The sequence below is a fragment of the Rhinopithecus roxellana genome, chromosome 7 (assembly GCF_007565055.1).
Source record: "Rhinopithecus roxellana isolate Shanxi Qingling chromosome 7, ASM756505v1, whole genome shotgun sequence".
Classification (NCBI taxonomy): domain Eukaryota; kingdom Metazoa; phylum Chordata; class Mammalia; order Primates; family Cercopithecidae; genus Rhinopithecus; species Rhinopithecus roxellana.
This window is the reverse complement of record NC_044555.1, coordinates 113,491,040-113,515,924: the sequence shown is the minus strand read 5'-3', so window position 1 is coordinate 113,515,924 and position 24,885 is coordinate 113,491,040. Positions and strand designations below refer to the sequence as shown.

Sequence of the window (24,885 nt, the reverse complement as noted above, 5' to 3'; positions counted from 1 at the left end):
TGGTCAGAGAAGATGCTTGATATTATTTCAATTTTTCTTTTGAGACAGGGTCTCACTATGTCACCCAGGCTGGAGTGCAGCAGTGAAATCATGACTTACTGCAGCTTCAACTTCCCAGGCTCAGGTGATCTGCCCACCTCAGCCTCCCAGATAGTGCAGACTACAGGTGTGCACTATCACACCTGGCTAATGTTTTGTATTTCTTTGTAGACATGAGGTTTTGCCATCTTGTCCAGGCTTGTCTCAAACTCCTGAGCTCAAGTGATCTGAGCATCTTGGCCTTCCAAAGTGCTGGGATTACAGGTGTGTGTGACTGCACCTGGCCTATTTCTATTTTTTTCAACATTTTATAACTTGTTCTGTGACCTAACATGGTGTATCCTTGAGAATGATCCATGTGCTGAGGAAAAGAATATGTATTCTGCCTCCCTTGGATGAAATATCCTGTAAATATCTATTAAATCCATTTGGTCTGTAGTGCAGATTGAGTCTGATGTGTCTTTGTTGATTTTCTATCTGGAAGATCTGTCCAGTGCTGAAAGTGGGGTATTGAAATCTTCAGCTATTATTGTATTGGGGTCTATGTCTCTGTTTAGCTCTAATAATATTTGTTTTATATATCTGGGTGCCCCAGTGTTTGGTGCATATATATTTAAAAATTGTTATATTCTCTTGCTGAATTGACCCCTTAATCATTACATAGTGACCTTCTTTGTCCCTTCTTATAGTTTTTGCCTTAAAAGCTATTTTTTTTCTGATATAAGTAGAGCAACTCCTGCTGTTTCTCATGATTTTAAGCCCTTTATGGTAGCTGCTGCTGCTGCTGCTACCAGCCCTGTTCACTCTCTAGATCACAAAGTAAATTGATAGGTCTTTAAGACTACACAGAAATCAAAGAGGTGAATCAGCGCCTATGGGCTGAAAAGAAATGGCCTTGTCAGTGGGCAGCTTCCAGCTCATGTGCCTGGTTTTTGTTTTTGTTTTTGTTTTGATTCAGTCTGATTAACAGCAGAGCTGAAGCATGAAACTAGATCTTCCAATTTTAAATCCAGTTTTATATATGACAATAATTTTTGCATGGAGTTTATAATCTAGACCTGAAGACAGTTCCCAAAAGAGTTATTAAAGTTATTTGATAGCTAGCATGGGTAGGAATAGTGTATAACCATTCAGGATGAATACTTAGAAGAACAGTATTTATTTAGATAAGATTCAAAAAATGTTACCTCCGTCTAAAAGTTAGCTTTGCTACTTTACAATCACATTTATACTCAGTTATCTGAATTGGATTGTGGGTTTGTATCTCTAGTCATTACTTCCAGAAACATCTCTTTCTCTACTATCCTGGGGATCTGTGAGCTTCATCAACAGCAAGAGTAGACATGCCACTCACTTTAGAGTGGCTTCCGTCACTAATACTTCCAGTCTGGGATTGTCATGCTAATAATTACAATCTCGTGTACTTTAAGGTTTATGAAGCACTTTTCAACATATGTTTTCTTATTATATACCAGAGTATTAGACACCCGAGTGGGGTCCAGATAGAGTTTTTAGATTTAAATCCAGTTAGCAGATGAAGAAAATCAGAGGTGAGATAACTCTCTCAAAGTCCCACAAGCAGTCAGCAGCTGAGCCACGATTGGAATTCACATCCCCCAATTTTAAATCCTGTGCTTTTCTACCACCCTCATGAGAAGGTAGTACAGGTCCCTTGTCTCCTTGCATGGAGAGGTGTGCATGCACAACAATTTTGTCTATCCTTTGTCTCCACAATACTGCAATAGGTCTTTTCTGGGCTGCATTATGACTTTCATCAATCCTAAATGCTTATGACTTTATGGGCCTCTTCCTCCATAAAAATATAAAGTGCACCCACCATTGGAGCATCCAGATATATAAAAATATAAAACTTATGTTTTACTACTGCACTGTTATAAAGATGAATATGTTTTATTATATATTAAAACATTTTCTTTGATGTAATAGTCCAAAGTTTTTCTTCTGATTTTAAAATAAATTAAGACATTTTCATGAGTTCCTAAAATTATTGTGGACACTAGGCTTTGTGCCTCCTGTTTTTAATGGAGAAGAGGGCCCTGGATATTTTTCTGGACAGAGTGGTGCAGTAAGAGCAGGAAGACTTGCTAGAGTACTTCATAACCTGAAATTTATAGACAATCTGAATCACTGAAATCAATTAAGTGGCATAGAAAATTCTGGACATATGTAGAGATGTGCATTTTTCTGAGGTAAGCATGCGGAGTTTACATTAGATTCTCAAAGGGATCCATTTTCCAAAAACAGATTAAGAAAAAGGAGACCATCTATTGTAGTGAAGGTGTACTAAGGAATCCCATGCCAGATCTTGTTGAGATAACTCAGTCTCTGTATTTCTATGGACTATAGAAGCAGTTGCATTGGTTTAGATGCTCCTTGACTCAAGCATAGGTACTGCCCCCCAATTCCCATCCCTCAACACACACAGTCAAATCTTGAACTCTGTCCTAACAGCCCTGAAGGATTGGTCAGGTGAAAAGAACCGTACCTTTGGCGTTAGTCTCCAGGACCCCAGGATTAAGCCTCAAGTCTATCCCTTTATCCACTAACTTCTAAGACTAGTGCTCTGGGTAAGGAAAGCATTCACCCGGAAGCACAAAAGATCCAAAGGCCATGTGCTTTGGCTGGGGACAGTGGCTGACTGTTGGCAGAAGTAAGACATCAGGTGGTGTCACTTAAATGCCCTCAAGCCAGCCCTTGGCAACTTGTCCCAAATTTTTCAACAGAAGGCTCTGTCAACTCAAAGAGCCACAACACCCTTTACGAAGCTAATAAAGAGCTGCAAACATTGGCAGGAAGAGAACCCACCCACACACTGGCAAGAGCAACAGCAGTGATGAGAAGAGCCCTGCAAAGGCTAAAGAACATGGGTACAGAAGTTTGCAGCTGCTAATCAGGACCAGCAGGAGACCTATAGGAGAGTGACTTTGATGCTAGTTGCAAATAATATAATAATGCCCACCATTACAAGAGAGGGGTACAGCCTGGAGGGCTTGGGGGCCAGTAACTCTCCCACAGTGCGAGGGCTCAGAGCCCCACCCCCACCCACAACCCAATGGAATACCCACGTGAGAACAGCAGCAGTGGGAGCAGGCAACCCTGCAGGAAGAAGGATTTTATCACTGACATTGTTTAGGATGGCTAGCACATGATGAGCATGAAAAGAAGACAGACTTTGAGTTCGTTTTATTATTGTTTTTAAATTCACCACAGGCAGTGCCGCCCTCTCCTCCTTATTGCCTGCACCTGGGGTGGAACTCTCCCACCACCTCTCCCCCACTTGGCACAACATTGCCCCAATCACTAGGGCCTGAGAAACAGTGGAGATGAAATTAGCCTCCTACTATTGGCAGATTGCAAAATAACTGTGGCTCTCCTGGAGGGAAGGCCATCCATTTGTAGTTCTTCCCACATAGGCTCTAGGAAGCAAGTGGGCAAAGGCAGAAAATGCTAAGTCAAGTCCTGGATGGAGTGATGGCAGCCAGTATCCCAGAGCCAGAGAGAATTCCTTTCTGTTCTACTCTTGTAGCTTGCTTCAAATACAAAGGGCATTGATCCATGTGGGCTGCAGAAAACACTTCCATATGGGCACAGTATTAGATGCTTGGGTCTTCAAGTGCTTAAAGTGAATGGCAAATGTAGAGTAGGCCTTTCATAAGGTACCGTTCCAATTATCCCACCATTTTGGGGGTGGGGGGGGTCCAGGATTGACCCTTCTTTTTACCCTAATAAAGATCTCACATAGAAGTTTCTTCTAATTTGTGGGAGAAATACCTGCTCACCTTGTTTGCCTTTTTCTTCTATTAAAGCTGTATTCCGTCCTGTCTTTACACTGCTTTTCTAGTCTAGCCTCACCTTGGAAAGTTTCCTTTGCAGAGTCTATTTAAATGAATGCTGTGTCTCTTTTACTCATATACCAGAAACTTAGAAATCTGGCCTTTTCATTTGAGAAGGATATTTGGGGGTGGGGGGGAAATCTCATTAGCTTGTCAGCCAAATGTATATTTGCAAACACATAGTGCACATCAAACAATACAGACTTGGATAGGGAACAAATGTATTGTGCTCATTAAATTATTAGTATTATTATTTTTACGAAAAGGAATGCCTGAGAAAACAAATGCATTTGGGTGTGTTTGACTACTCTTAGTTTTATAATAGGATTTACTATTTTCTTTCCAAAAATCCCTGTTCTTCAAATTTGTAAAAATAATAAATCCTTTATTTCCATGTCCAACTTGATTCCCTAGTGTTTGATTACTGTTTCACCAAAAGGAAAATAAATATAATATGTGCTATTAAAGTAATTCAGTGCAAATTGGGCATAACACAAAATTACATTATTAACAGCTGTTAAATGACTATAAAATGTAATTAGACACACTCAATTCACTACTCATGAACTGCACCTGATTTCTAAAATATCAATTTAGAACTTCGATTATTCTTGACAAAAGAGAACATACTAAGATTTTAGGTTTAAATTCCTGATAATGGATGTATTCCCCTGTGACCTTTACTGGGATTCCAAATAAGAGGAGGAGGAAAGAGTTGTTTAAGCGCAGGAGGGGGATTGTGAGTTATCATGTGGGTGCCGGCCGGGTTCCCACTGAATCCCTGCCAGCTGCAGTGAGGCATGAGTGTCCTGGTTAAATTTTAACTCTCTGCTTGCAAAGAAGCAACAAAGCCCAGCACAGACACTTGTATTCTAGATGTTTATAACTTGCTCTTCTTGACTCCTCAATTTCTTGGCTGCCTTTTCAATGTATTCTGTTAATTTGCTTAATAAAAATAAATAAAATAATGCCAGTCAAAAAGTATGGGGATATTCATTCCACACTTTCCTCCTCCAAGGCAGGATGGAGGCAGGATGACATGATGTCCAATATATGCTTTGGGATACACATGGGATCATAACTGGTTCTCATCGCAGACTCCTTACTCTAGTCACCCTGGCTTTTCCTACTCTGCCCCTACCTACCTTCTCAGTCTGATTTCCAGCTTCTCCCCTCTCTAGCCAAGGCTACTTGCTATTTACCCAAATGTGCCTTGGGTAGATTACTTTCCCCTTTTCATAGTCCTCTTTTTCCTTCAAGCTGCAGTTCCACATGCACATTTCCTTTTTGGAGCTTTTACTAACCCCCCAATGAGAGGCCCCCTTTTGTTCATCAGATCCCCTGGAGCCTCAGCCTGAGCCTCTTCTGTGATAGTTGCTACACCGTTTTCTGATGAGAGGTTGGTATTGCACAGTGGTTTATAGTGTGGACTCTGGAGTCAGACAAAATTGGGTTTCAATCTTGGTGCTTCTAATCTCTCGTGGTGTGATTATGAGAAAATTGCATCACTTCTCTGAGCCTCAGTCTCATTATTTATAAAATGAACACAATAATAGTTTTATTTCCTCATTCTCAAATCATGAGGACATGAAAGTTTTAGAATTCAAAGATTTGGGGATTTTAAATGGTATAGCGCACATTTTGTACACTACAAAACATCCCTCAGAAGGGATACTGCCTTGAAAGCAAACACGTTAGTACTTCTACAGTGAAACAAATGAATAATTACACAAAGTAGGTTAAAATGACAAAAAGCCTCATGTCAGTTCAGGTCAGCTTTTACTGCCAAATTGATTCTGGAAAAAATCATATGAATCAACTCTGGGTTTTTAAAAACTTTGTACTTTAGAATTATAGATAAAAGACTGTGGACTTGTGAAGGTTAAATAAAATATGTGTAGCACTTAACATAGTGCTAGCACATAATAAATGCTTAATGAAATTAAGCTATTGTTACATGATCATTTGTGTACTTGGCTTTAACCCTTTATTGTCAGCGAGCTCTTGGAGAGGAAGAGGTTTTGTCTTAAACAGCCAACCCCATGCATTGAATTGTACTTTGTAAGTGCTCAATAAATGGTCTTTGGGAGAAAGTCATCACCACATTGCTTAAATATATTTCCAGTTACAGAAATGTAGAACCTTGTAAATGGCTATAATCTAAAGATTAGATCTGAATTCCTCCAAATAAAGCTTATAGTCTGGGCTACTAAGAAGTAAAATACGTCACAATAAAGTCACATGAATTTTCACAAGGAGAGTTACATTGCTTAGTCTCTTACAACAATCATACAAACCTGACCAGCTTTCAGACAGAGTGGGAAAAGAATGCAGTTGGGAGCAAGCACGCTATCCACAACCTAGCCGGAACCAAAGCAAGGGCAAGAGAGAGGCGTTTGACCCAGAGGTCATGTGAAGCCCGAGTGGGAACTGAGAGAAAGTAGCTGACTCCTGGGTGGGATGAGCACTTTGGTGGCATGAGTTGGTGGTCTGAGGGCATTCACCCTCCAAACGCAACCAGCACAATCAAGACTAATTGGTCTTTGTTGGCAGCCTCAATGCAGTCCCCAATCTGAATAGGTCTCCTTCCCTCAGGCTGACACCCCTAAGAGGATTCAGCACTTGTGAGTAATTTGGCCAAGCCTAACTTGAAGTAATAAAACTTTTAGAGCCTTTCCAAGATCTTTCTACAGGAAAGAAAGATTCTGCAGGCAGATCAGAGGAGCTTGTCTTCCCTCAGCACAGGTAACGGCCTCAATGAACCCCATTTGGGATCTTCATACAGATGAAGGGAGAATAGATCCCTAAGGAGAAAAATGAGCTGGTTTCTACACTGGTTGAGATACAGTTTATTGAATGGCAGGTCACTTCGCTTGGATGATCAGCCATTTGTCATATGTGACTGGAGGCCTCTGAGAAACAGGGACAGGGAATGTGAAAGGAATCAATGGGAGTTCTGGCCCAAGAGAAACATTTGCCAGCATGAATTCATTCATTAACTTCTCTAAAGTCTGCTTTTATCTTTTAGCCTCAAGGCCACTCCTGAGTTCAAGATGGTCTCAGTGTAGGAACTAGTCCTATTAACAGACCATAGGGTCTGCCAAGAGCTAGCCAGTGCAGGGTCTTTGCTCCTGAAATACTTCCCACAAAGGCAGTCATATTGAAAGAGGATCTTTAAGTGCATGATATGGGTTAGATTCACTTTGAAATGATGGTCTCATATCAAAAGATATGCCTGGAAAGTAACAAGCCCGGATGCTGCTGTTTTAATTTCAATAAATGTATGTGAACCTATATAGCTCATAGGGGGTCTGGCCAGTTATTACAGTGATACTGACACTATTGAAAATATTTTTGAGACCTCTTTTTGGGGACTACCTTCAGAGTGTGCACTATATTCTTAAGAATCTCTTCAATGGTGACAAACCTATATCTTTGCGGGGTGAATTTGATTTTTGCAAAGAGCCATAAATAACCCCAAAGAAAAAAATCAAGTAGTTAGCCTAGGACATACCTTTTAAACATAGAGTAAGGTAACAATAAAAATGAAAGAAATAATGGCATTTGTAGCAGCCTGGATGGAGTTGGAGACCATTGTGCTAAGTGAATTAACTCAAGAATGGAAAACCGTATATCACATGTTCTCACTTATGAGTGGGAGCTAAGCTATGAGGATGAAAAGGCATAAGAATGATAAAATGGACTTTGGGGACTCAGGGAGAAAGGGGGAAGAAGGTGAGAGTTAAAAGACTACATGTTTGGTGCAGTGTACACTGCTTGGGTGGCGGGTACACCAAAATCTCAAAAATCACCACTAAAGAACTTATCCATGTAACCAAAGACCACCTGCTCCGCAAAAACTATTAAAATAAAAAAAAAAACTAAAAACATAATAAAAATAGAGTAATGAAGAAGCAATGCTTTTCTCAGTGACTAACCCTAAAGGAAAAAGAATGAACTTTCACCTACCACATGCCAGTTACCTTTATAAGACCTTAACCTTACTTCATCTTTAAAATAACTGTCTTAAGGTATTAATACTCTCATGTATAAAATGGGGCTCAGAGAAGTCAAGTACCTTCAGCAAGGTCACACAGGTCATCGGTGCAGAGCTGAGACTGATGGCCATTTCTTCCATTCGTCTGCAAGCCAGAGAGTGTTCTTTCTGTTATACCACACTGCCTTCTTTGAAGGTCATTAGAAGGATAAAAAAGGGTGATCCTTCCCATCTTGATACACTCACAAAATTTCTTTCTCATTTTCACACCAAATAAAATAAAGTGAAAATATATATGTTATTTGTTTTGAGATAGGAGATTGCCAGGAAAGTTAGGAATGAATCAGGCATTTATAAATCACATAACTTTAGATGCTGAAGAAGAGCTTTTTGTTGAAAGAAGCCGTGGTAATTATTTGATAAATGTAATAATTCTAATGGAAATGACTTATTTTTCCTAGTTAACCTATATTTTAACTTCCAAGTACAACTGGCAGTGGTGGTGGCCCCCAGGGAGTTCACATTCTAGTGGGGAGGACAGAATCCCCCTACTCAAAATCAAGTAAACAGATAAAAAAGGAAGCAACAGATAATTGCAAGTTCTAATGAGGTCTATGAAGAAAACAAGAAAGAGGTTGAGATAGAGAATAATAGGGGCATATCTACTTCAGGCCTCTCTAAGGCAGGACAGGATAGCACATGAAGTGTGGGGCCAAGAGCATTCCAGACAGAGGAAACAGTGTGTGCAAAAGCCCTGAGGCTGAAAAGAGCTTGGTATGTTCAAGGAATAGAAAAAGGTCAAGATTATGGTGAATGAGGAGAAGTAGTGGCACAAGATGAGGTGGAAGGGAGGGTTAGAAGCAGATCGTAAAGAGTTTCCCAAACTGTGGTAAAGACTTTGAATCCCATTTTAGATAAAACTGGATGGGTTTAGGCAGAGGAATGACATGACGGATAGTCACTGAAGGTAGATCACTGGCTGCAGTTGTGGAGACTGGATTGGAGGGAAAGCAAAAGCAGAAGAGGGAGGGCCTCCATTGTAAGTGTAAAGGAAAGCGATGATGGTGACTGGGACTAGGGTGATGATGGTAGAGATGGAGAAAGGAGGCTGGACTTAGGATATATTTAGAGATGGATTCAAGGGACTTCTAATAAAATGGATATGGGGACTGAGGAAAGGAAGAAGCCTAGGATGAATCATATATTTGGGGCTTGAATGACTTGGTGGGTGGTGGTGCCAGTCACTGAGCCAAGGAAGGCTGGAAAAGGAACAGTGTTTGGGGGGAACAATCAACGTTCAATTTTGGACTTGCTAAGTTTGAAAAGCCTTTCGAAATATCTACATGGAGATGCCAGTTAGGCAGTTGGAGATGTGAATCTGGGCTAAAAACATAAATTTGGAGGTCATCAGCATATGTTGTTATCTATAGTCACGGACTTCATAAGATCACCTAGGGAGAATGTGTATATAGTAAAAAGATGGAAACAGATTGAACTCTGGTGCACCCCAACATTAAGAGGCTAAGCAGAGGAGGAGTCAGCAAAGGACACTGAGAAGGAGTGGCCTATCGTGTAGAAGGAAAAGAAGAGAGTGTTGATTTTTGACCTCCTCAAGTTCATGAATCCAAGGGCTCTAGGATAAGGGGAACTTGACTATCATCCATTACTGCAGTAGGACTTCGATGGTTCTTGTAAAGTCATGGTGTCTAGTTTTATGCTTGACAATTAGTACTGGTTCCTGGCCTCAGGTTACCGGTCTTTGGGGTCAACTCCTATGTCAAATAATGTGCTGGTAGTAGACTTTCTTGGTACTCTGGGCATTAATAAACCAGCCCGGGAAGCTTCCTGGAGTGCCCACAGCAACACTGATGGGTGTAGTCAAAGCTACAGCCTTGGGACTTAGAGCCAGGCAAGACCAAGCACCCATAGGTAGCACAGAAAATCAGTATTCAAAAGACGCATAAGGCCCCTATAACCTCCTTGGGGAATTTATCACGTAATCTGATAAATTGTGTAATATTCATTTAATGTCCATCTCATGCCCTAAACATGCCCCTCTCAAAGCAGGAATTTTGTTCTGGCTTGTTTCCCACTTTATCCCCTGTGCCTAGCATAGTGCCTGCTCATGCTAATTAACAGACGTACAAACCAAATCAGCAGTACGGGATTGGTGTGGGTTGATAAATGGGCTTACTGGAGCAAAGCCAAGTCTATGCGACTCCTGGTTCCCAGAAACTACTACTATTGGGGGATCTAGGCAGGCACCAGCCCCAGCAGCTCTGTAGGCAGTCAGAACACCTTTACTCACAATATTTAACAAAAGGGAGTTGAGGCTATAGAGCTGAGATTGGGGGTTGCACTGTCATCATCAAGCCTGAATGTTTTCCAGTGGGTCTTAACTTGTATACCCACATGGCATGAGGCTAGCTTTGCCAGTGTTAGAGCAGAGTCTACCATTTGTATGGTAGACAGAGTCTACCTTTGGCTGTCAACAACATGGTGAGCGTCTCTTACTTGCTTGTGCTCCTTCACTGCTTCAAAATCAGCCCAGCTGGTATGGAGCAGGATCCACTAGCCATCAGATGTAGCAAGTGGTCAGCTTGCTTTGGATGTGTACACAGCAGGTCACAGGTTGGACACAGTTGCCCCCCTGCTAATGAGAGCACCTCCTAAGAGTAGGGAATGCACGGGGCCCTTTCTCAAAGCTGTATGTTCCAATGAAGGCCCACAAACTGTCCTCATCCCAGGGGAAGGCCTCTATTTGACAGCTGGGTCTCTGAGGCAGAGCAGCTGGTTATGGATCATGTTGTAAAGGGGAGTAAGTCCACCTTGTGGGGTCTTTAAGGATCACTCCAAACACAGTCATGGAAATTATACTGGGAAAGGACATGAAATGAAAGGATTCATTATACTCACAGGCCCTAGAGACAGAAGGCATGGCATACCACACAGGACCATATGGGAGGAGCTTCCAGGGAGCAGGCTTAACCAAGAAGGTGGGGAGCTGAGAAAGCAGGGACCTGTGGTCAAGCGCATTTATGGGGAGTCAGAGTAAGTAAAAGGCATGAGGAGATTTTACTGGTGCATCTGAATGTCTCTAGGTCCCAGTTGGGGGAGGAAGAGAAGGGGAACTTGTGGCAGGGCCCAGCCTTATCACACAAGTATATATATGGTCACCTGGGTGGGGTGCTCACAGCTGGTTTGTGGGGACGTTGAGGAATCAGGAAAATATGGAGTTTTAAAAAAATTTCTGATACATAAATTGAATGTGTCTCCCCGAAATTCATTTGTTGAAATCCTGACCCTCTATGTGAAGGTATTTGGAGATGGAGCCTTTGGAAGGTGATTAGGTAATAAGGGTGGAGCCCTTGTGAATGGGATTAGTGCCGTTATAAGAGAAACCCAGAGAGCTCTCTGGTCCTCTTTTTCACCATGTAAGGACACAGCAAGAAGTTAGCAATCTGTAACCCAGAAGAGGGCCCTCACACAAACCCAACCATGCTGGCACCATGATCTCAGACTTCCAGCCTCTGCAACTGTGAGAAACAAATTTCTGTTGTTTATTAGCCATGCAGTCTATGGCACTTTACTGGAGCAACCTAAGCTGACTAAGACACAGGTGGCAAACTCCTCCTTGATAGAGGTGACAAATAGCTCCTGTGGGGCACTCACACAGCATGACAGACGACAAGAATCCAGTTTGGCTTTCCCGTGGGCACTTCCTAGCTGCCTCTGTGGAATTACCTGACTCCACCGCCTGAACTACTTAGAAAAACTAAAGTACAATGTGATCCATCAACACAAGAAATACTAGTTGCTGGGGGTCATCAAAGTATCTAAGTACATGAAGAATTTAGATAGCAGCACATAGTTAAGAGCATGGGCTTTGGAGACAGAGATAACTGGATTCAAATCTTTTTTTTTTCTGTTTCATTTATTTATTCATTTATTTACTTATATATGTATGTATATTTATTATACTTTACGTTCTAGAGTACATGTGCATAACGTGCAGGTTTGTTACATATGTATACATGTGCCATGTTGGTGTGCTGCACCCATTAACTCATCATTTACATTAGGTATATCTCCTAATGCTATCCCTCCCCCCTACTCCCCCCCCCACAATAGGACCCGGTGTGTGATGCTCCCCTTCCTGTGTCCAAGTGATCTCATTGCTCAATTCACACCTATGAGTGAGGACATGCGGGATTTGGTTTTCTGTTCTTGCGATAGTTTGCTGAGAATGATGGTTTCCAGCTGCATCATGTCTCTACAAAGGACACGAGCTCATCGTTTTTTTATGGCTGCATAGTATTCCATGGTTTATATGTGCCACATTTTCTTAGTCCAGTCTGTCACTGATGGACATTTGGGTTGATTCCAAGTCTTTGCTATTGTGAATAGTGCCACAATAAACATACGTGTGCATGTGTCTTTATAGCAGCATGACTTATAATCCTTTGGGTAGATCCCCAGTAATGGGATGGCTGGGTCAAATGGTATTTCTAGTTCTACATCCTTGAGGAATCGCCACACTGTTTTCCACAATGGTTGAACTAGTTTACAGTCCCATCAACAGTGTAAAAGTGTTCCTATTTCTCCACATCCTCTCCAGCACCTGTTGTTTCCTGATTTTTTTTTAATGATTGCCATTCTAACTGGTGTGAGATGGTATCTCATTGTGGTTTTCATTTACATTTCACTGATGGCGAGTGATGATGAGCATTTTTTCACGTGTCTGTTGGCTGTATGAATGTCTTCTTTTGAGAAGTGTCTATTCATATCCTTTGCCCACTTTTTGATGGGGTTGTTTTTTTCTTGTAAATTTGTTTAAACTCCTTGTAGATTCTGGATATCAGCCCTTTGTCAGATGAGTAGATTGCAAAAATTTTCTCCCATTCTGTAGGTTGCCTGTTCACTCTGATGGTAGTTTCTTTTGCTGTGCAGAAGCTCTCTAGTTTAATTAGATCCCATTTGTCAATTTTGGCTTTTGTTGCCATTGCTTTTGGTGTTTTAGACATGAAGTCCTTGCCCATGCCTATGTCCTGAATGGTATTACCTAGGTTTTCTTCTAGGGTTTTTATGGTATTAGGTCTAACATTTAAGTCTCTAATCCATCTTGAATTAATTTTCGTATAAGGAGTAAGGAAAGGATCTAGTTTCAGCTTACTACTTATGGCTAGCCAATTTTCCCAGCACCATGTATTAAATAGGGAATCCTTTCCCCATTTCTTGTTTTTGTCAGGTTTGCCAAAGATCAGATGGTTGTAGATGTGTGGTATTATTTCTGAGGGCTCTGTTCTGTTCCATTGGTCTATATCTCTGTTTTGGTACCAGTACCACGCTGTTTTGGTTACTGTAGCCTTGTAGTATAGTTTGAAGTCAGGTAGCGTGATGCCTCCAGCTTTGTTCTTTTGGCTTAGGTTTGTCTTGGCAATGTGGGGTCTTTTTTGGTTCCACATGAACTTTAAAGCAGTGTTTTCCAATTCTGTGAAGAAAGTCTTTCGTAGCTTAATGGGGATGGCATTGAATCTCTAAATTACCTTGGGCAGTATGGCCATTTTCACAATATTGATTCTTCCTATCCATGAGCATGGAATGTTCTTCCATTTGTTTGTGTCCTCTTTTATTTCACTGAGCAGTGGTTTGTAGTTCTCCTTGAAGAGGTCCTTGACATCCCTTGTAAGTTGGATTCCTAGGTATTTTATTCTCTTTGAAGCTATTGTGAATGGGAGTTCACTCATGATTTGGTTCTGTGTTTGTTACTGGTGTATAAGAATGCTTGTGATTTTTGCACATTGATTTTGTATCCTGAGACTTTGCTGAAGTTGCTTATCAGCTTAAGGAGTTTTTGGGCTGAGACGATGGGGTTTTCTAAATTACAATCATGTCATCTGCAAACAGGGACAATTTGACTTCTTCTTTTCCTAACTGAATACCCTTGATTTCTTTCTCTTGCCTGATTGCCCTAGCCAGAACTTCCAACACTATGTTGAATAGGAGTGGTGAGAGAGGGCATTCCTGTCTTGTGCCAGTTTTCAAAGGGAATGCTTCCGGTTTTTGCCTATTCGGTATGATATTGGCTGTGGGTTTGTCATAAATAGCTCTTATTATTTTGAGATACGTTCCATCAATACCAAACTTATTGAGAGTTTTTAACATGAAGGGCTGTTGAATTTTGTCGAAGGCTTTTCTGCATCTATTGAGATAATCATGTGGTTTTTGTCTTTGGTTCTGTTACTATGCTGGATTACGTTTATTGATTTGCGTATGTTGAAACAGCCTTGCATCCCAGAGATGAAGCCGACTTGATCATGGTGGATAAGCTTTTTGATGTGCTGCTGGATTCGGTTTGCCAGTATTTTGTTGAGGATTTTTGCATTGATGTTCATCAGGGATATTGGTCTAAAATTCTCTTTTTTGGTTGTATCTCTGTCAGGCTTTGGTATCAGGATGATGTTGGCCTCATAAAATGAGTTAGGGCAGATTCCCTCTTTTTCTATTGATTGGAATAGTTTCAGAAGGAATAGTACCAGCTCCTCCTTGTACCTCTGGTGGAATTCGGCTGTGAATCCGTCTGGTCCTGGACTTTTTTTGGTTGGTAGGCTATTAATTGCCTCAATTTCAGAGCCTGCTATTGGTCTATTCAGGGGTTCAACTTCTTCCTGGTTTAGTCTTGGGAGAGTGTAAGTGTCCAGGAAATTATCCATTTCTTCTAGGTTTTCTAGTTTATTTGCATAGAGGTATTTATAATATTCTCTGATGGTAGTTTGTATTTTATGGGGTCGGTGGTGATATCCCCTTTATCATTTTTCATTGCAACTATTTGATTCTTCTGTCTTTATTAGTCTTGCTAGCAGTCTATCAATTTTGTTGATCTTTTCAAAAAAACAGCTCCTGGATTCATTGATTTTTTGGAGGGTTTTTTGTGTCTCTATCTCCTTCAGTTCTGCTCTGATCTTAGTTATTTCTTGCCTTCTGCTAGCTTTTGAATGTGTTTGTTCTTGCTTCTCTAGTTCTTTTAATTGTGATGTTAGTTTGTCAATTTTAGATCTTTCCTGCTTTCTCTTGTGGGCATTTAGTGCTATAAATTTCCCTCTACACACTGCTTTAAATATGTCCCAGAGATTCTGGTATGTTGTATCTTTGTTCTCATTGGTTTCAAAGAACATCTTTATTTCTGCCTTCATTTCGTTATTTACCCAGTAGCCATTCAAGAGCAGGTTGTTCAGTTTCCATGTAGTTGAGCGGTTTTGATTGAGTTTCTTAGTCCTGAGTTCTAGTTTAATTGCACTGTGGTCTGAGAGACAGTTTGTTATAATTTCTGTTCTTTTACATTTGCTGAGGAGTGCTTTACTTCCAACTACGTGGTCAATTTTGGAATAAGTGCGATGTTCAAATCTTGATTCTACTATCAGTCAGGCAATGTGACCAGGCTACTTACCCTCTCTAGCATCAGTGACTTCATATTCAGTGGGATAATAGTAATACACACACATCTCCTAGTGTTGTTAAGAGGGTGAATAAGATCATGTATGTGTAATACTCAACGTGGTACCTGCCACATAGTAAATGCTGTAAAAAATGTAGCTATTACTATGATCAGAGCAGCAATAGGCATAGTGGTCAGGAGCTAGTCTGGGGCCAGTCTGCTATGCTGCAATCATGGCTCTACCTCTTACTGTGTGAATTTGGGCAAGTCATTTAACATTTCTAAGCCACAGTTTTCCCATCTGTAAAGTAAGAGTAACAATTTTTCCTACCTCAAAGAGTTGTTTGGGGCTTAAATAAGAATTTATATTCCATGAGATTTTTGTAGGTGTGGCTGGGTTTGGGGAAAATAACACAAAATGACAGAAACAGTTCAATGGAAAATAAGTTTGGGAGTCACTGCACACTAAATATCCTTCTTAGAGAGTCACAATGCACCGAGGCATATGACTAAAGGCTCTGGCAAGTCCTGCAGTAAAGCAACCCTATTATTGTTACATAATTCCATGTTTCTCCAAATCATAGAATCTACACCTCCTTTTCATGCTGCATATATTAACACGTGGTAAACCAGTACCCATGGGATACTTAGAACAGTGCTTGACACAAAGTAATGTTTCAGTAAGTGTTAGCAATCAATATTTAATATTATGTATTAATTCCCTAAGAGGATGGTGCCACAACTGAGGAAGGTGGCAGAGCTTTTGATTTTCTTTTTACTTTTTTTTGTTGAAAACTGGTTTGTTATTATTATTATTATACTTTAAGTTCTGGAATACATGTGCAGAACGTGCCGGTGTGTTACATAGGTATACATGTGCCGTGGTGGTTTGCTGTACCCATCAACCTGTCATCTACATTAGGTATTTCTCCTAATGCTATTCCTCCCATTGACCCCCACCCCCTGACAGGCCCTGTTGTGTGATGTTCCCCTCCCTGTGTCCATATGTTCTCATTGTTCAACTCCCACTTATGAGTGAGAACATGCAGTGTTTGGTTTCCTGTTCCTATGATAGTTTGCTGAGAATGATGGTTTCCAGCTTCATCCATGTCCCTGCAAAGGACATGAACTCATCCTTTTCTATGGCTGCATAGCATTCCATGGTACATATGTGCCACATTTTCTTTATCCAGTCTATCATTGATGGGCATTTGGATTGGTTCCAAGTCTTTGCTATTGTGAATGGTGCCACAATAAACATACGTGTACATGTGTCTTTATAGTAGAATGATTTATAATTCTTTGGGTATATACCTAGTAATGGGATTTCTGGGTCAAATGGTATTTTTCTAGTTCTAGATCCTTGAGGAATCACCACACTGTCTTCCACAATGGTTGAACTAATTTACACTCCCACCAACAGTGTAAAAGTGTTCCTGTTTCTCCACATCCTCTCCAGCATCTGTTGTTTCCTGACCTTTTAATGATCATAATTCTAACTGGCATGAGATGGTATCTCATTGTGGTTTTGATTTGCATTTCTCTAATGACCAGTGATGATGAGCTTTTTTTTCATATGTTTCTTGGCTACATAAATGTATTTTTTTTGAAAAGTGTCTGTTCATATCCTTTGCCCACTTTTTGATGGGGTTGTTTTTTTCTTGTAAATTTGTTTAAACTCCTTGTAGATTCTGGATATCAGCGCTTTGTCAGATGGATAGATAGCAAAAATTTTCTCCCATTCTATATGTTGCCTGTTCACTCTGATGATAGTTTCTTTTGCTGTGCAGAAGCTCTTTAGTTTAATTAGATCCCATTAGTCAATCTTGGCTTTTGTTGCCATTGCTTTTGGTGTTTTAGTCATGAAGTCCTTGCCCATGCCTATGTCCTGAATGGTATTGCCTAGGTTTTCTTCTAGGGTCTTTATGGCTTTAGGTGTTACATTTAAATATTTAATCCATCTTGAGTTAATTTTTGTATAAGGTATAAGGAAGGGGTCCAGTTTCAGTTTTCTCCATATGGCTAGCCAGTTTTCCCAACACCATTTAATAAATAGGGAATCCTTTTCTCATTGCTTCTTTTTGTCAGGTTTGTCAGAGATCAGATGGTTGTAGATGTGTGGTGTTATTTCTGAGGTCTCTGTTCTGTTGCATTGATCTATATATCTGTTTTGTACCAGTACCATGTTGTTTTGGTTACTGTAGACTTGTAGTATAGTTTAAAGTCAGGTAGCGTGATGCTTCCAGCTTTGTTCTTTTTACTTAGAATTGTCTTGGCTATACAGGCTCTTTTTTGGTTCCATATGAAATTTCAAGTAGTTTTTTCTAATTCTGTGAAGAAAGTCAATGGTAGCCTGATGGGAACAGCATTGAATCTGTAAATTACTTTGGGCAGTATGGCCATTTTCACAATATTTCACAATTTTCACAATATTGATTCTTCTTATCCATGAGGATGGAATGTTTTTCCATTTGTTTGTGTCCTTTCTTATTTCCTTGAGCTGTGGTTTGTAGTTCTCCTTGAAGAGGTCCTTCACATCCCTTGTAAGTTGGATTCCTGGGTATTTGATTCTCTTTGCAGCAATTGTGAATGGGAGTTCACTCATGATTTGGCTCTCTGTTTGTCTGTTATTGGTGTATAGGAATGCTTGTGATTTTTGCACATTGATTTTATATCCTGAGACTTTGCTGAAGTTGCTTATCAGCTTAAGGAGTTTTTGGGCTGAGATGACGGGGTTTTCTAAATACACAATCATGTCGTCTGCAAAAAGAGATAATTTTACTTCCTCTCTTCCTATTTGAATGCGCTTTATTTCTTTCTCTTGCCTGATTGCCCTGGCCAGAAGATCCAATACTATGTTAAATAGGAGTGGTGAGAGAAGACATCCTTGCCTTACACCATTTTTTTGTTTTGTTTTGTTTGAGACAGAGTCTCACTCTGTTGCCCAGGCTGGAGTGCAGTGGCACGATCTTGGCTCACTCCAACCTCCACCTCCCGGGTTCAAACAACTTTCCTGCCTCAGCCTCATGAGTACCTGGGACTATAGGCATGCAAGACCACACCCAGCCAATTTTTGTATTTTTTAGTAGAGACAGGGTTTCACCATGTTAGCCAGTTTGGCCTTGAACTCCTGACCTCAGATGATCTGCTTGCCTTGGCCTCCCAGAGTGCTGGGATTACAGGTGTGAGCCACCATTCCTGGCCACTGGGCCTTTGATTTTCTTGGCTTTGGTTTTCTCTAGTAGGCAGGCATCTCCAGGCTTCATAGCAGAGAGTAGATGGGGCTGTCTCAACTGATTATCCTTGTATATACTGCAATTAATGCACAGTGGACAACTACAGAAGTTGGATATAAAGCAAAGGCCTTGGAAGTTTATGCTTTGCTCCTTGACTCTCTATTACTCAGGCTTTGTAGCACTAACAATTTGCATCCAAAGTCAAGAGAAAAGACAGACAGGGTAGCAGTGCACCCTCCTCCAATTCCCACTTACAGTGCTTAAACACATTCTTCCCTTCACACCACCCCACTACACCCATACATACACATTGCACAATAGCCTCACATCCTTGCCCCAGCAGGAAAGGTAGTGAATATAGGAAGAGGGTGCCTACATAGAGAGAAAGCGCTGGCCTGGGAGTCAGCAGATCTGGCTTTTACTCTGGCAATGGCCACTAACAAGCCCCACAACCTTAGAGAAAACTCAAATGGAGACCACCTGTCTGGGCTCACACTTCAGACTTAACAAATTGAGAGACTGAACTGGATTATTTCAAAACTTCTTTCTAGCCCTAGGATTAACATTCAAAGTGAACAGAGATGAGCATGCCCATTTTTTAGAATAGGAAACAGGTACAGAGTGATTAAGTGACTTTCCCAGGATTATACCAGTGGTAAATGGTAGATCTGAACTGGGACAGGTCTCAACCCCCTGCCTTCCCACCACAGATCTGCCATGATCTCCCTAGATCCCCCTGTGTTCTAGGAACCACAGACACAAAGTGTGGAAACAGGTAATTACAAAACAAAACCAAAACAAGCAAGAAAAAATTAGAACGTACACTCTTCCAGTCTTAAGGGATCTTCTAAATGGCCCAACGGACTTTTTTTTTTTTTTTTTTTCATTTTCCTTCTCATGGTTGTTCATCTTTTCTACGTTTAGTCCTTTCTCATTCCTTCCTTTTTCTTCTCTCTCTTTATTTATTTACTTTTTGGAAAGGATTTGAAAGGTAATCTGTTGTAAAGCACCTTTCCCTTTTATTTGTGCTCAAATTTTTTTTCATCATAATCATTCACTTTCCCGTTTATTGAGCACATATTATTTTTAACATTTATTTTAGTTTTGGGAGGTACATGTGAAAGTTTGTAATATAGGTAAACTCATGTAATGGGGGTTTGCTGTAGAGATTATTTTGTGACCCAGGTATTAAACCTAGTACCCAGTTATTTTTTCTTTCTACTCCTTTCCCTCCTCCTACCATCCACCCTCAAGTAGACCCCAGTGTTTATTTTTCCTTTCTTTGTGTTCATGAGTTCTCATCATTTAGCTCCCAGTTATAAGTGAGAACATGTGGGTATTTGGTTTTCTTTTCCTGCATTAATTTGCTAAGGATAATAGTCTCCAGTTCCATACATGTTCCCACAAAAGACATGATCTCATTCTTCTTTATGGCTGCATAGTATTCTATGGTATATATGTACCATACTTCATCCAGTCTGTCACACATGGGTATTCAGGTTGATTCCATGACTTTGGTATTGTGGATAGTGCTGCAATAAACATTTGCATGTATGTGTCTTTATGGTAGAATGATTCATATTCTTCTGGGTATATATCCAGTAATGGGATTGCTGGGTCTAATGGTATCTCTGCTTTTAACTTTTTGTGGAATTGCCATATTGCTTTCCACAATGGTGGAACTAATTTACACTCCCACAAACAATGTATGTGTGTTCCTTTTCTCTGCAACATAATCAGTATCTTTTTTTTTTTTTTTTATTGGAGTTTTTGCTCTTGTTACCCAGGCTGGAGTACAATGGCATGATCTTGGCTCGCTGCAACCTCTGCCTCCTGGGTTCAAACAATTCTCCTGCCTCAGCCTCCCTAGTAGCTGGGATTACAGGCATGCAACACCATGCCCGGCTAATTTTTGTATTTTTAGTAGAGGCGGGGTTTCGCCATGTTGGCCAGGCTTGTCTCGAACTCTTGACCTCAGGTGATCCGCCCGCCTCTGCCTCCCAAAGTGCTGGGATTACAGGCATGAGTCACCACACCCAACCTTCTTATTTTTTAATTTTATAATAATAGACATTCTGACTGGTGGTGTGAGATGGTATCTCATTGTGGTTTTGATTTGCATTTCTCTAATGATCAGTGATATTGAGCTTTTCTTTATACGCTTGTTGTCCACATGTATGTCTTCTTTTAAAGGGTGTCTGTTCATGTCCTTTGTCCACTTTTTAATGGAGTTGTTTTTCTCTTGTAAATTTGTTCCAATTCCTTACAGATGCTGGATACTAGACCTTTGTCAGATGCATAGTTTGCAAATATTTTTTCGCATTCTGTAGGTTGTCTGTTTACTCTGTTGATAGTTTCTTTTGCTAGGCAAAAGCTCTTAAGTTTAATCAAATCCCATTTGTCAATTTTTGATTTTGTTGCAATTGCTTTTGGCATCTTCATTATGAAATATTTGCTCGTTCCTATGTCCAGAATGGTATTGCTTAGGTTGTTTTCCAGGGTTTAGGGTTTTACATTAAGTCTTTTATCCATCTTGAGTTGATTTTTGTATATGGTGTAAGGAAGGTGTCTAACTTCATCTTCTGCATATGACTAGCCAGTTATCCGAGCACCATTTGTTGAATAAGGAGTCTTTTCTCCATTGCTTGTTTTTGCCTGCTTCATCAAAGGTCAGATGGCCCTATGTGAGCAGTCTTGTTACTCTGGGCTCTCTATTTTGCTCTATTGGTCTATGTGCCTGTTTTTGTAACAGTACCATGCAGTTTTAACTACTGTAGCCCTGTAGTACAGTTTGAAGTCAGGCAATGTGACACCTGTGTCTTTGTGCTTACGATTGCCTTGGCCTATTCAGGCTCCCTTTCTTTTTCTTGAATGGCTCTATAGGATTTTCTTGCCTGTTACCTAATCTTCACTTATGTCCTAAGCTCCAAATTGGGGGAAAAAACAAACAAACAACAAAAAAAACTTTCATGCTGTTACAAGGTGTGTCTTTTGCCTGAGTTTTTGATATGGTTTGAATCTGTGTCCCTGCCCAAATCTCATGGCAAATTGTAACCCCAACTGTTGGAGGTGAGGCCTGGTGGGAGGAGATTGAATCATGGGAGCAACTGCTGCCATGAATGATTTAACACCATCCCTCGGATGTTATTCTCATGATCGTGAATTCTTGTGAGATCTCATTGTTTAAAAGTGTGCAGCACTTCCCCCCTACTTGCTCCTGCTCTGGCCACATGAGACGTACCTGCTTCTCCTTCACCTTTCACCATGATTGTAAGTTTCCTGAGGCCTCCCCAGAAGCAGAAGCATCTATGCTTCTTGTACAGCCTGCAGAAACATGAGCCCATTAAACCTCTTTTCTTTATAAATTACTCAGTCTCAGGTATTTCTTTATAGTGGTGCGAAAATGAACTAATACAGTTTTCCACCTGAAATTGGACCACCTTTTTTTCTCTTCGTTCGAGAGCCTCATTTTCTCTAATGTATTGGTTCTGAAAGTTAACTGTACATTCAGAATCACCTAGAAGTTTTGGTTAAAAGAGAGAGAGAGAGAGAGAGAGAGAGAGAGAGAGAGAGAGAGAGAGAGAGAGAGAGAGAGAGAGAGATTGCTAGACCTCACCCCAGAGTTTCTGATTCAGTACGTCTGGAGTGAAGCTGAAGATTTTGAATTTTTCGTAAGCTCCTAACTGGTGTTGATACTGCTGTTTCTGGAACTACTGCTTTAATGAGAGTTTAAACTTGCTATCTTCATGTTCCTCCCATCACAATTTAGTGTCCACGGAAAGTTAGTCACAAATGTCCCTTGCTCTAAAGAGACCTTTTGTTTAAATCAGAAACAAAAAAAAAATGCTGGTTGTTTGGGGTAAGCCTCATCCAAAAGTGATTTGCTTTGATTGCGCTGATTGACAAGTGTCATTTTTCATGGCTTATTACTAATTCCAAAGCTTGTGAGTAAACTGAAAGTTCAATAATGAGCCAATGATGGCATGAATAATCGCAGCCTTATTTATGAGAGAAATGACATCTAAGAAAGCTTCCTATGACATTTTTCTACTCTCTGATCAAGAATACTTCTTGTTTGGTTTATAGTTTGCATCCAGAGGAAACTGAGAGTGAGTTGGCCTGGTGTGTGTGAAAAAACATTAATCTGGGAATCAGGGAAAACAAGGTTTAGTCCTGGCTCTGCTACTGACTAGTTGAATGACCAGCTTCTTTCCCTCTCTGGGCCCTAGACTTACAGATGTAAAATGAACTTACTGGAAATATATATTTCATGCAGATTTTAAGATGTGAAGCCAGTTTGGGAGGAAAAAAACCCAGTCAAACAGTTCAATAGTAAAATATGTTCTGTTATCACTCCATTCTATACGCCCTTCTCAGAATGTCACACTATTCCCTGGCATATCTCTTAGTCTGTTTTATGCTGCTATAACAAAATACTTCAGGCTGGGTAATTTATAATGAACAAGAATTTAATTGGCTCATGGTTCTGGAGGCTGGGAAGTCCCACAATAGGTCATTTGCAAACTGGAGGCCAGGGGTTACTGCTAACATGGCTCAGTCCAAGTCCAAAAGCCTCAGAACTAGGAAAGCTGAAGGTGTAACTCTTAGTATGAAGCCAAGGGCCTGAGAACCTGTGGGGCTGGCATCTAGCAAAAGCCTTCTTGCTTCCTCATTCTATGCTAGAAGGCAGAGAGGCAAAAGAAGGTGAGATAAAGGGACAAAATAAAGACCAAAATTGTCCTTTTAGAATGAGCACACTCATGTGATAACAAACCCACTCCCAAGATAACATCATTAATCCATTCATGAGGGCAGTGCCCCACCTCCCAACAGTGCTGCACTAACGATCAGTTTCTCTACACATGAACTTTGTGGGGGCACATTCAAACTATGGCAGCACGTTATAAAGGCTCTGAGAAGTCCTGCAGTAGCACCACCCTTTAGTGTTTTTTAACTAAAGTATATGACCATGACACACATCTTAATGCTACTAACACCTCATAGACCAGTATTCCCAAGGCAGCAATCATCACAGGATGATCCACAAGGGCTCTTTCAACTTCAAATGCACTGAGTCTGGGACCTGGCTGTCAAGAATTGCAACTGACATCACAGGGATTGTGTAATACCTGTGATTTAGGGAAAGCAGAAGCTCATACCACCAATCCAGGTTGTTTTTTATTTTCTTATTTTCGAGACAGGGTCTTGCTCAGTCCCCCAAGCTGCAGTGCAGTGGTATGATCATAGCTCACTGCAGTCTCGAACTACTGGGCTCACGCGATCCTCCCACCTCAGCCTCCTGAGTAGCTAGGACTACAGGTGTGCATTACCACACCCAGCTAATTAAAAAAAAATTTAAGATGGAGTCTTGCTATGTTTCCCAGAATGGTCTCAAACTCCTGACCTCGAGCAATCCTGCAGTCTCAGTTCAGGGTTCTTTTAGTGTTTGGTAGTTAGGCAAAACCTCCTGAAGGCATGAGTACGTCACCACTGTAAGAACTATGCCTGTATTTACATGTGTGCTGTTTTCCACATGTCAAGATGTTGCACTCACTTTCTGGGGCCTTGAAGAAGGGCCTCAGGCTCCCACTTTACTACTTATTGAAGATGGCTGAGGTACTTCCTCCTGGTAAGCTGTGCTTTTGCTGTGACCTCCTTTAAAGTACCAGGGGTTTTCTCACTCACTCTCCACCATTTCTGTGGTTTCCATAGATCTCTCAACCCCATGCAATGTCAATTTCCCCTGCATGAGTGGCTTTAATGTTTTATCTAACTGATCTCTTAAAAGCACCACCATGTCTGGTAGTTACAAGTGTAGGTTGAAATTCCAGAGTGGGGAATGTCACATATGTACAATCTTCTATAACTACATATCACTTTTCAATGTAGTATCCCATAATATGCTGTCAATTTTGGGAAGGACTTTTATTAATGTATGTTTGGCAGGTAAGGAAACTGATGTCCAAAATGGGCTAGTGATTTTTCACAGATTATAGAGTCAGTGAATACCAGAGCTAGAAGCTGAACCCAAATCTTTTCACTCCCAAGCTCATATTTTTGCCTTTGAGAAAGTGTCCATAGAAAGCATTTTGCTTACTTGCATGGATTCATTGGTAGTGGATGTGTGAAGTTCTGTATTAAGGATTCAGAGGTTGGGACTAGAATCAGCTTTAAAAAGAAAAGTATTGTGATCAATCAATCCTGAATGTAGTTTGGAGTAGAAGCCAGAGGGGCATGGGAAATTGGGCTATATGTGTGGTCCCTAAGATATGCAAAACCTTACTTCTTGTCTTATTGATACGCTGTCAGGCACTTTTAAATATT

At 40.7% G+C, this 24,885-nt stretch overlaps 1 pseudogene; it reads right to left on the bottom strand.

Annotated features, from left to right (window-relative positions):
- Positions 1 to 24,358, bottom strand: part of LOC104671852 — a 28,338-nt pseudogene extending 3,980 nt beyond the window's left edge.
- Between the last annotated feature and the right edge of the window lie 527 nt (positions 24,359 to 24,885).